The sequence below is a fragment of the Centropristis striata genome, chromosome 18 (genome assembly GCF_030273125.1).
Source record: "Centropristis striata isolate RG_2023a ecotype Rhode Island chromosome 18, C.striata_1.0, whole genome shotgun sequence".
NCBI lineage: Eukaryota > Metazoa > Chordata > Actinopteri > Perciformes > Serranidae > Centropristis > Centropristis striata.
The window spans coordinates 31,455,327-31,465,737 of NC_081534.1; the positions used below are offsets into that span (position 1 = coordinate 31,455,327).

The 10,411-nt window shown below is 35.0% G+C and overlaps 1 protein-coding gene across 1 annotated transcript in view; it reads right to left on the minus strand.

Moving 5' to 3' along the window:
• Positions 1 to 9,392, minus strand: part of myt1la (myelin transcription factor 1-like, a) — a 119,774-nt gene extending 110,382 nt beyond the window's left edge. The window contains exon 1 of the mRNA XM_059355761.1: positions 8,774 to 9,392. The gene's annotated coding sequence lies outside the window, so the exon portion shown is untranslated. The remainder of the gene's footprint in view (positions 1 to 8,773) is intronic.
• Between the last annotated feature and the right edge of the window lie 1,019 nt (positions 9,393 to 10,411).

Here is a 10,411-nt window from a genome sequence, read left to right on the forward strand (position 1 = left end):
TGAGATTTTAAATCAAAGGCAGATTAAAAGTAACATTCAGGGTAGAAGAGTGGTGAATTAGTTATCGTAACTACACAAAAAATTGATTTGCAACATGCAGGTTGTAAATGGTAGCAGCATCATGTTTGACAAATCTCTCATGCATATGCAGCAAATTCAATCTTCAGGTTTAATTTGTGCAAAATAAAGCAAGAGGAAACAATCTTGTGTTGCAAATCCCAGGTTTCATTTTGCAATAATATGCATCTTTGTAACTAATCTGGTTATGCAACGATTAATCGACTAAGAATCCTAAATCCTTTTTCATGCAGAAATCATGCCTCTCAAACATGGAGATTTCCTTCTTTTCTCTTTTTTAAATTGCCTGAGTGGAATATCTTTGTCTAGTTGTCTTTGTTTTTTAAGAAAACAAGACATTTGAAGGCATCACCTTGGAATCTGAGTCTCTTTATACATTTTATACACCAGCTATAATAGATGAGCAGATTAATCAGTGATGAAAATAGTCATTAGTTGCACCCGTCGTAAAAAAAAAAAAAAAAGAAGTTATATCAGATTGGAAGGATTGCCAAAAATAGGAGCGGACTGCTCTGCACGCAGTGATGTTGAAAGACAACAGCTCTGTTGATGACGGAGAGCTGCTGCTGCTCTGTCACTGAGCTGTGATGTGAATAGACCTACAGGTGTGAATGGAGAATTATATCTGTGAGCCAGCAGTCTGCTACGACTGGTGGACTGTAAGCTGAAGCTGCGTTTAATATCCTCTGTCACACACAGGTGGTGTCAGGCTGCAGAGGGGAGGAGGAGGAGGAGGAGGAGGAGGAGGAAGGTTTATTTTGTTCTGCGGTTATGAATGATCACCGGCTCGGCTCCGTCTCTGCAGAGAGCAGACGGGAAATAGAGGAGAGGGTTTGGTGTTTTTTTTTCTTTCATTACTTTTCGGCTGAGTTCACCTGATCTCAGTGTTTACACAGCAAAACAGCCGTCTCGCCTGCCGGAGCCACCAGTCAGCTCTAAACTCAACCAGATTAGTGTTTGGTCCCGTTTTTACTTCCGACTCAACAGAGAAAACAAAAACCAACAAAGAGCAGGAGTCAGAGGTCGCTCAGCAGAGCTCTGACAACCACACGCAGATGATGAAGATGATGATATAATGCTGACTTATATAGAGAGAGATATGTTTTTGTTATTCATACTTTCTAAAAACAGATGCAGAACCATCCTATAATGCCAAACAGCCTTGGAAGTGTCATAAAAATGTGATATATAAATGTGTTTTTTCACCTTTTAGCAGCTTCTAATAATAATAATAATAATAATAATAATAATAATACATTTTATTTGTAAAGCACTTTTCATGAAGAAATCTCCAAGTGCTACAGAAACCAGAAACAAAATAGACAAAAGACTAAGAGAAAACACATTAAAACCAGCAGTAGATTTTTAAAAAAAGACACAGGTAATAAAGTGCATTATTAAGAGATTAAGGTGCAGAGACAATAATAAAAACATCTAGGGACAACCTAAAAAAAAAAAAAGCTTCTGACCTAACCATAGACATAAAGAAATGTACTTTTCTTTTTCTTTTTCTATGTATTTATGCCCTTTTTGTCATAACAAACCCTGATTTTCTCATGCCTTGCCCCTGGTGGTTTGAGGGGGGGTCATCAGACCTAAAACCTATTTTCCCTTTATTTTGAAGGGAGAGGCTTAGATTTATTAGGTGTTCATGGGAAAAGCATTATATTATGTCACGATTACAGTGTATCAAAAATATGTGTTTATAACGGGAGCCAATGGGACCAAAAAGTGTGAGTGTTATGTGTATCTCCTATTCTATACAACTTGCAAAGACAGGATCATGGAATTTGAAAAATGATAATAAAAAACGACTCCTGGCCAAATTTCATACAAGTAGCCTTTAAACTGACATATATATTGAGAAACAAAAACATTTAAAAAAAAAGGCAGAATGTCCATTTTTGGGTCCCCAAGGTGCCTCGAGGGTTAATAACACATTAATTTTTCAATTTTTCATTTTACTCGTTATCACGACACAATTTTGCAGTACAAGTGTGATGTTGCATAAAGAGCAAGAAACTACTTCCTACGCATGTTAGGGCTGGGCGATATGGACCAAAACTCATATCCCGGTATTTTTCAGCAGAATGGCGATATACGATATACGATATATATTGGTATTTTAAACAAAACGTGCAAAGTGTTTAGTTTTAACTCAATGCATGCGTCGTCCCCCCCCCCCCCCCCCCCCCCAGTTTCAGCGCCAAACATCGTCGGTAAAACAGAGGATTAATGTTCCGTTAGTTAGATTATTTATATTGCAGCACATAGAGAGTCCGGCGGCTAATGGTGCGTTCAAGGTCTACACGAATGTCAGAATTTTTGACGTTGTTTCGAGCTCCAAGTTCAAACTTTCAGTGTAAATTGATAAAACACCCAATAAGGCGTTACGGTAAGAACGTGTTAGACCCGCCTTCAAAATGAAAGCAAACACATGTAGCTTTCAAAATAAGAGCACATGGATGTTTTAGCAGAATCCACCACAGAATTTACAAGAAGACTGTCAAAATAAGATGCCTTAAATAAAACATATAAGAACTCCTATTCTCCTTTACAATAATCCATTAAAATATGCAATGATTAAGATGGAATAGTGGCATTAGAATGTGCGAGAGGCATCAATTTTAGGCTTTTAGGGTAAAACATTCTCAGTTGGAGCATGCCCCCATACTGAGTTATGGTCTCCCCATCAAAGTCTAAGAAAATCCTGTGGGAACACTGGTTCTAAAGGCTTGACAGACTGGACAGACAAGAAGTTGCCCAGCAGTATGTTCAGGGTAATGAAGGAGAGATGTTTTTGGGTCCTGCTTCAAGTCAGTAAATTTGTTTGGCTGCACTGGGAATTTCATGTACAAACTTCTTTTTATTTATGTAAATATGTTGGTTGTTGTTTACACTACAGTTCATTTAAAAATGTTTAATAAAAACATATTCTGGTTAAGGCATGGAGTGGAAAAATAACTCATTGGGTTGAAATCATTTGCTGACAACTTCGCCCCCCCTTCGCTGCCCAGCCCTAATGCACCTAACTTAATAATGTCAGACAAAATCTTAACTTAAACCATAATCTTTTCCTAAACCTAACCAAGTCGTCTTGTTATGACTTGCTCTTATGTGACGAGTTAGTGGAGGTTAAATGACCTGGGAGTAGCTTAAAACAAGCAGACATATCATGCAAAATACTCCTAAAAGAGTTGACTATTTGCACGCCTTCCCACAAGATCATATTGGACTTCACTACTAACAAGCTAAATAATAAAATAACTGACTAATTAGCTCACCAACTGACTATATAAATAGCCACCAAGCTAAGCTAACAAACTGGACAAAAGATGTTTGCTTCAATTGGATTCACAGTCTTCTTTGTGAGAAAAATAACATTTTACAAAGAATTGTTGCAGTAGTTCACATCTTTGGCCACTTGGGGGCAGCAGAGCAAAGTGACAACATAACGGCTACACACAGAGATAATCAAGGATTTAGGCAACAAAACTATTTGGTTAGAGTTGGGAAAGGATTGTGCTTTTTTGTTAAAATAAGTTTGTTACATAACGTACTTGACTGATGTTAGATATGTAAGTATCATAGTTGTAGTACAAGCTGTACGGATGGTGAATGGTCAACAGGAACTTTTCTTCTGCTACAAAACTATTGTGTTTTTAATGTGTCAGTTCTGCTACTTAACTCTAAGTCTGGAAAGTTTTTATTTCTATTTATAATAGGGATTGGATAGGGAATTTTAAATATGTATTACTGTCTTTTAATGCACTGATTGGAGCTGTTTATTCTATTTTGTACTAAAAATATTTACTAGACTCGTTTCCATCGACAAAATTTGAAGATTTGCATGAGAAAAGCTTGATGGAAACGCAAATAATCAACAAAACTGTGCAGAAATGTTTTTTTCGCTCGCTTGAGGTAGTTTTTGTTTTTTTCTAAAAATAGTTAATGCTCTAAACAGGAGATGGAAACACTTTTTCTGATTAAGTTCTGACGTAGCAAACATTCAACTCACATGATTGATCAGCTGTTTCCTCTGACATTAAACAACAATTCAACTGAATCTAATTCCTGAAGACTTTTCTCCATTTTCTCTCTTTTTGTTGTTGTGTTCTCTCTTCTTCTTCTCCTGTTTACTGACGATTAGTCTACAGCATCACATTACACTGCCATCTGCTGACCAAAGTATGTTACTGCAGCTTTGTTTATTTGCTCTAAACCAGCTGATGGAAACTCTACTAAATTCATATTTGCAACCTATGTTTAATTTTTTTTAGGTCCGAAACAGTTCATTGAGCATATTTGTGGTTTTTATTGTCTTAAATAGTTCAATTTAATTTCAGATTTCCTTATTTTTTTGTGTATTTTTGGGCTCGATATGTTAATAAAGTGGGTTAAAGTGAAAAAAAAAAAATAGTCAGATCATGTTGAAGTTATGCTGAGAAAATACCAAATACCAAACATGAGTATAATAAATATAATGTGGTATATAAAGAGCAAATAGGCTCAGACCTCAGTGGATTAAACAACAGGTTTTGCAGCCAAACCTCCAGTCGTTCTGCATCACAATGCTACCAACATGTTTAAAACAGCTCTCATTATTTCTCAGGATCAACAAGTTTCCATAAGAAATAATCCGACCCCGTTCATGAGAACACATTGACCAGTTAGCAGGAGTCTCTCTCTCTACTCTACAGTTCTTTTACATAATGCACTAGTAATAAATACGTCCCGTAGATCACACTCCACGCTGCACTTCTTTGCTTCCTCAGCAATTCACCCGCCAAGTATGAAGTCAATCGGATGAATGATTATCACGAAAAGCAGAAAGGACAGACGGACAAAGACGCTCCCCGTTCTCTCCAGGGTGCAAAAAATAAAATGAATTCAGAAAACGACACTTAACAGAAGCAAGGAAATGACATCCTGTTGTCAAAAGGCTGTGAACTGTGAAACATGGAGGGTGTAGTGGCTGAGATAAAGAGAGATGACAGGAAGCCCTCTCTGTTTCCCCTCATTACTCTCTCAGGCTGCAGACGGACGTCACACAGGAGCTAAAAGTGAAGTTTCATTCAGAAACACAGATCAGGTCGAGTGCGTCTGTAAACACTTCTCATTCAGCTCCACTCAACCTTCTTCTTCTTCTTCTTCTTCTTCTTCTTCTTCTTCTTCTCTGGTTTCAGGGTTCAAGTCCTCACTCAGAGTCTTTTTTCACCGCTGAGACAATAAAACTTTTCATATCAGCCACCTGACATTGATCCCTGACATTTATTTTACATACATATGTTAAAGTCACTGCACAGCTACTACAGAGAACTTATTATAATCATAATAATCTATGAGAGACTTTATTTATGCGTCATTATTCCAGGTTTTTTACTATGTCGTCACTTGATTATACTGTATTATTTTATGTAACATTGCATTTATTTTGGCATGTTTCTATCATGTGAAATGGATGTATTTTATTATTTTGCTTATGTATGTTACTCTTCCTTTTAATTTCTATTTATTTTTAATAAAGGATATTTATGCAGCTTGTTTATCCATACTTAGTCTTTAGTCTTTGTTCACCACTGAGACAATAAAACTTTTCATATCAGCCAACTGAAATTGATCCCTGCATGAATATTATATCATATATTATATTTATTTTACAGGCATATGTTAAAGTCACTGCACAGCTACTACAGACAACTTATTATAATAATAATCTATGAGAGACTTTATTTATGCGTTACTTTCTTTTTCTACTGATGATGGTTTTATTAATCCAGGTTTTATATTATGACGTCACTTGATTATATTATTTTATGTAATATTGCATTTATTTTGGCATGTTTCTATCAAGTGTTTTAATCATTTTGTGATGTTTTATGCATGATATCTTCGTTGAAATGTATTTTTTTTATTATTTTGCTTGTTTGTTCTTTGTTCACCACTGAGACAATAAAACTTTTCATATCAGCCAACTGAAATTGATCCCTGCATGAATATTATATCATATATTATATTTATTCTACATGCATTTATTAAAGTCACTGCACAGCTACTACAGACAACTTATTATAATCATAATAACCTATGAGTGACTTTATTTATGCATTACTTTCCTTTTCTACTGATGATGATGGTTTATTGTATTCCAGGTTTTTTATTATGACGTCACTTTATTATTCATTTATTTTGGCATGTTTCTATAATGTATTTTAATCATTTTGTGACATTTTATGCATGTTATTTTCATTGAAATGTATGAATTTTATTATTTTGCTTATGTATGTTACTCTCCTTCTAATTTCTATTATATTTATTTTACATGCATATATTAAAGTCACTGCACAGCTACTACAGACAACTTATTATAATAATAATAATCTATGAAAGACTTTATTTATGCGTCATTATTCCAGGTTTTTTATTATGTCATCACTTGATTATACTGTATTATTTTATGTAATATTGCATTTATTTTGGCATGTTTCTATCATGTGTTTAAATCATTTTGTGACATTTTATGCATGCTTTTTTTCGTTGAAATGTATGTATTTTATTATTTTGCTTATGTATGTTACTCTTCTTCTAATTTATATATATTTTTATTAAAGGAAATATATGCAGCTTGTTTATCCATAATTATTTTTTAATAAGAAATACAAATATTTATTTTTAATCTTGGATTTAATCTTGGATTTAATCTTGGATTAATATTATTTTACAAATGTTATTCATTGGTTTTATATTATATTTAATCCCTGGTTGGTTTTTATTTTATTTTATTATGTAATTAAATTTTCTTTTGGCTTTTACTTTGATTTTGGATTCATGGGATTTTTTTTTATTATTGTTGTAATATTTGCTTTTGCATTTTATTTATTTATTGTCATGTATTTTTATTAGTTGCTATTACTCTATGTGAAGCACTTTAGGCTGCATGTTTGTATAAAAGGCGCTGCATAAATAAATAAAGTGGAAGTTATTAAAGTCAATAAAGTTAACAATATTCTCTACAACTCTTAATAAAAACATCTCATTTTAATGTGGCTTTTAATTCAGAGTAATGTTATATCTTTAGATTTATTAATTGATTTTTACATTATTTTTACATTCCTGGGGTTGATTTTATTTTCAAATTTATATATCATATTAAATAATCTCTATAACTCTAAATATAAAGACATATCATTATAATTTGGCTTTTAATTAGGAGTTTTTTTAAGTTTTATTAATTGATTTTTACATTATTTTTACATTCCTGGTGTTTATTTATTGTTATATATATATATGTATATATACATATTTAATCAATTTATGTAATTGCTGTATTTTCTACTTAATTGTTTATTTTTTTTAATCATATGCGAGGCACAATTTAAACACAAATAAATAAAGTTAAAGTTGGAGACAATAAAGTTTGACATCAATGTGAACTTATGTTGTACATTCAAGCTAAATTAATTAAAATACTTAGTTTTTTAAGTTTTGATAATTGATTTTTACATAATTTTTACATTCCTGGAGTTTATTTTATTTATATAATATATAAAGAAAATATATTCAAACAACATTTTATAATGTAATTGCTGTAATTTGTTTTCTTGCAAATCTGTCTTTTTTGTTTATTTGTATCATATTTGCTATGCCAGGTATAATTTCTTTTGTATACAAATAAATAAAGTTAAAGTTGGAGACAATAAAGTTTGACATCAACATGAACTTATGTTGTACATTCATGCTAAATTAATTACAATACTTAGATTTTACGTTTTGATAATTGATTTTTACATTATTTTTACATTCCTGGGGGTTTTATATATATTAAACAACATTTTTTATTATTTAATTGCTGTACTTTTTACTTAATTGTTCATTTTTAACATCTTAACTATGCCAGGCATAATTTCTTTTGTATACAATAAATAAAGTTAAAGTAGGAGAAGACAAAGTTTGACATCAACATGAACTTATGTTGCAGATTCAAGCAACAAATTGAATACTTATTACCATAACAGCCCTGAGCCGCGGATACAGATGCACCATGCACATAATAAATGTGGTCGTGCAAACAGAGCAGATTAATAAACTTAATAAAAAGGTGCCATAAGGTCACTGCAGCCCCACTAATGAGCAGCACAGACTCCCAGTGACACCCTGTAGGAATAAAGCATGTTCCAGAGAGCTGCCAGGCTGGATTAACACCTCCTATTAAGGTCCTATCCTATAGACACTATACTGCACCCTGTAGGAACATTACACACACATTACTGAGGCACGGAGCGCCGGGGCAGTCACACAAAAATCATATAAATGATAATGAAACATGGGCATAAACATAATCAAAAGGTGGCATAAGGTCACACGCAGCACAGCTCACTGAAGGAATGTCGGAGGAATATTACCAAACTTGCAACAAAGGCACAATAGAGAAAACACCGCAGCATGGGAATAATAAAGATATTATAGGAATAATACACACAGGGCTATAGAAGACATGCAGGCAAACAGCGCGGCTCCTATTATAGAAGACTGTCAACAAATCTGAGCTGTGAAACAACAGAAGCATGACTGACACACTGGAGGAATATTACAGGGATGTGCTAGAGGTGACCGGCGCGCAGAAAAGGCGCATTAAAAGGCGCGTAAAGAGCGTCAGAAGCCGGAAAATAAGAGAGAGAATAAAGAGAAAACATACTGGAATGGCGAAGATGGAGACTCCTCTATCTCTGTCTCTTCTTCTTCTTCCTCCCTCTCCTCTTCCTCTGTGGTCGGAAAGTCTGCAGCCTCCTTCACTCTCTCTCTCTCTCTCTCTCTCTCTCTTTCTCAAACACACGCACACACTCGCTCTCTCTCTCTCTTTTCAGTCTGTGTGAAGGTCTCTCTACCGCTCCTCTCTCTCTTTCTCTCTCTCTTTTGTCGCCGTGATATCTGGCCGTGCCTTCACTGGCAGAGAGAGGGATGGAGGAGGAGGAGGAGGAGGAGGGAGGGAGGAGGGGGAGACCCAGACAGACAGACAGGAGGGAGAGGAGGATGATGATGGTGGCGATGATGAAGATGGTGGAGGGAGAATCAGACACTGCAGCAGCAGCAGCAGAAGAAGAAGAAGAGGAGGAAGAACACGGCGGGTTTACCTCTCTCTCTCTTTCTCTTTCCTTCCTCTTCTTCCTTTTTCCTCTCTTTTTTTCCTCTCTTTATATCTCGGGGACGCGCACGCAAAGCGGGCGGCGCGCCCGATGATGGAGAAGCCAGCAAGCAGCGGGAGCGCGCATGCAAGCTCTCCAAGGATGGCGAATGCACGCGCATGCATGCACGGGCTCTCTCTACCACACACACACACACACACATCTCTGTTTCTGAATTAATTCCAAGCGTGTAGACTGTGTGTGTGTGTGTGTGTGTGTGTGTGTGTGTGTGTGTGTGTGTGTGTGTGTGTGTGTGTGTGGCGGCCCTGCAGTCAGTCTCTGGGTGTTGTTTTGATTTTCCACCCCGCAGACCAGATCTCTCTCTCTCTTTCATGCACACACACACACACACACACACACACATCTACACACACACACACATACACACACACACACACACACACAAAGACACACAAAGTCTCTATAGGCGTTGAAATGCATCAGTGTGTAATTTCCTTTGTTCGGCTCCGTGTAACAAAGCAGTCAGACTCTAATTTAGGCTGTAACTTTATTATTGTTATTACTCGTATCATTATAACTAAATATCCATTCTGTGAAGCTGAATACGTTATTATGTCATTAATTAAAATAACTTCTCAGTTGCCAGATTGTCACTTGCTTTGTCTTTTTTATTTGTAAGCTTCATTAAGAAGAGCCTCTAATGACCCTTCTGCACCAAACCCCATTTAAAAAATCACACATTTAGTCCAGGCTGTTCCCTGTTATATAACCTGTACGCATGTGTCTGGATCTGTCAATCACAAATGCACAAATTATATGATGGAAAATTATATTTCTTGCTATTGCTATTATTCCAGGAGAGAGAAAAATCTGTGCATCAGCATTTATGTTTGTTAAAATGATGGACAGGACAGAATGAGGATGAATTTATGTGCAAATATTAAATCAATTTGATGATTTAAAGGTGCAGAAATGGCATTGTGAATTAATATTAAGTTAGAAGTTACAAGAAAAACACAGTTTTGCTTTAAAAAAAACGTAATTCCAGACAAAACTTCAAACAACTTAACATAAATAGCGGATTCTTGAATTAAAGTCCTGGTTGGTTTGTGTTAAGATCTTTTTTTTTTTTAACTTTACCCAAGTTGTTTTTTTGCCTAAACCTAACCAAGTACATCTAGTTTTATATT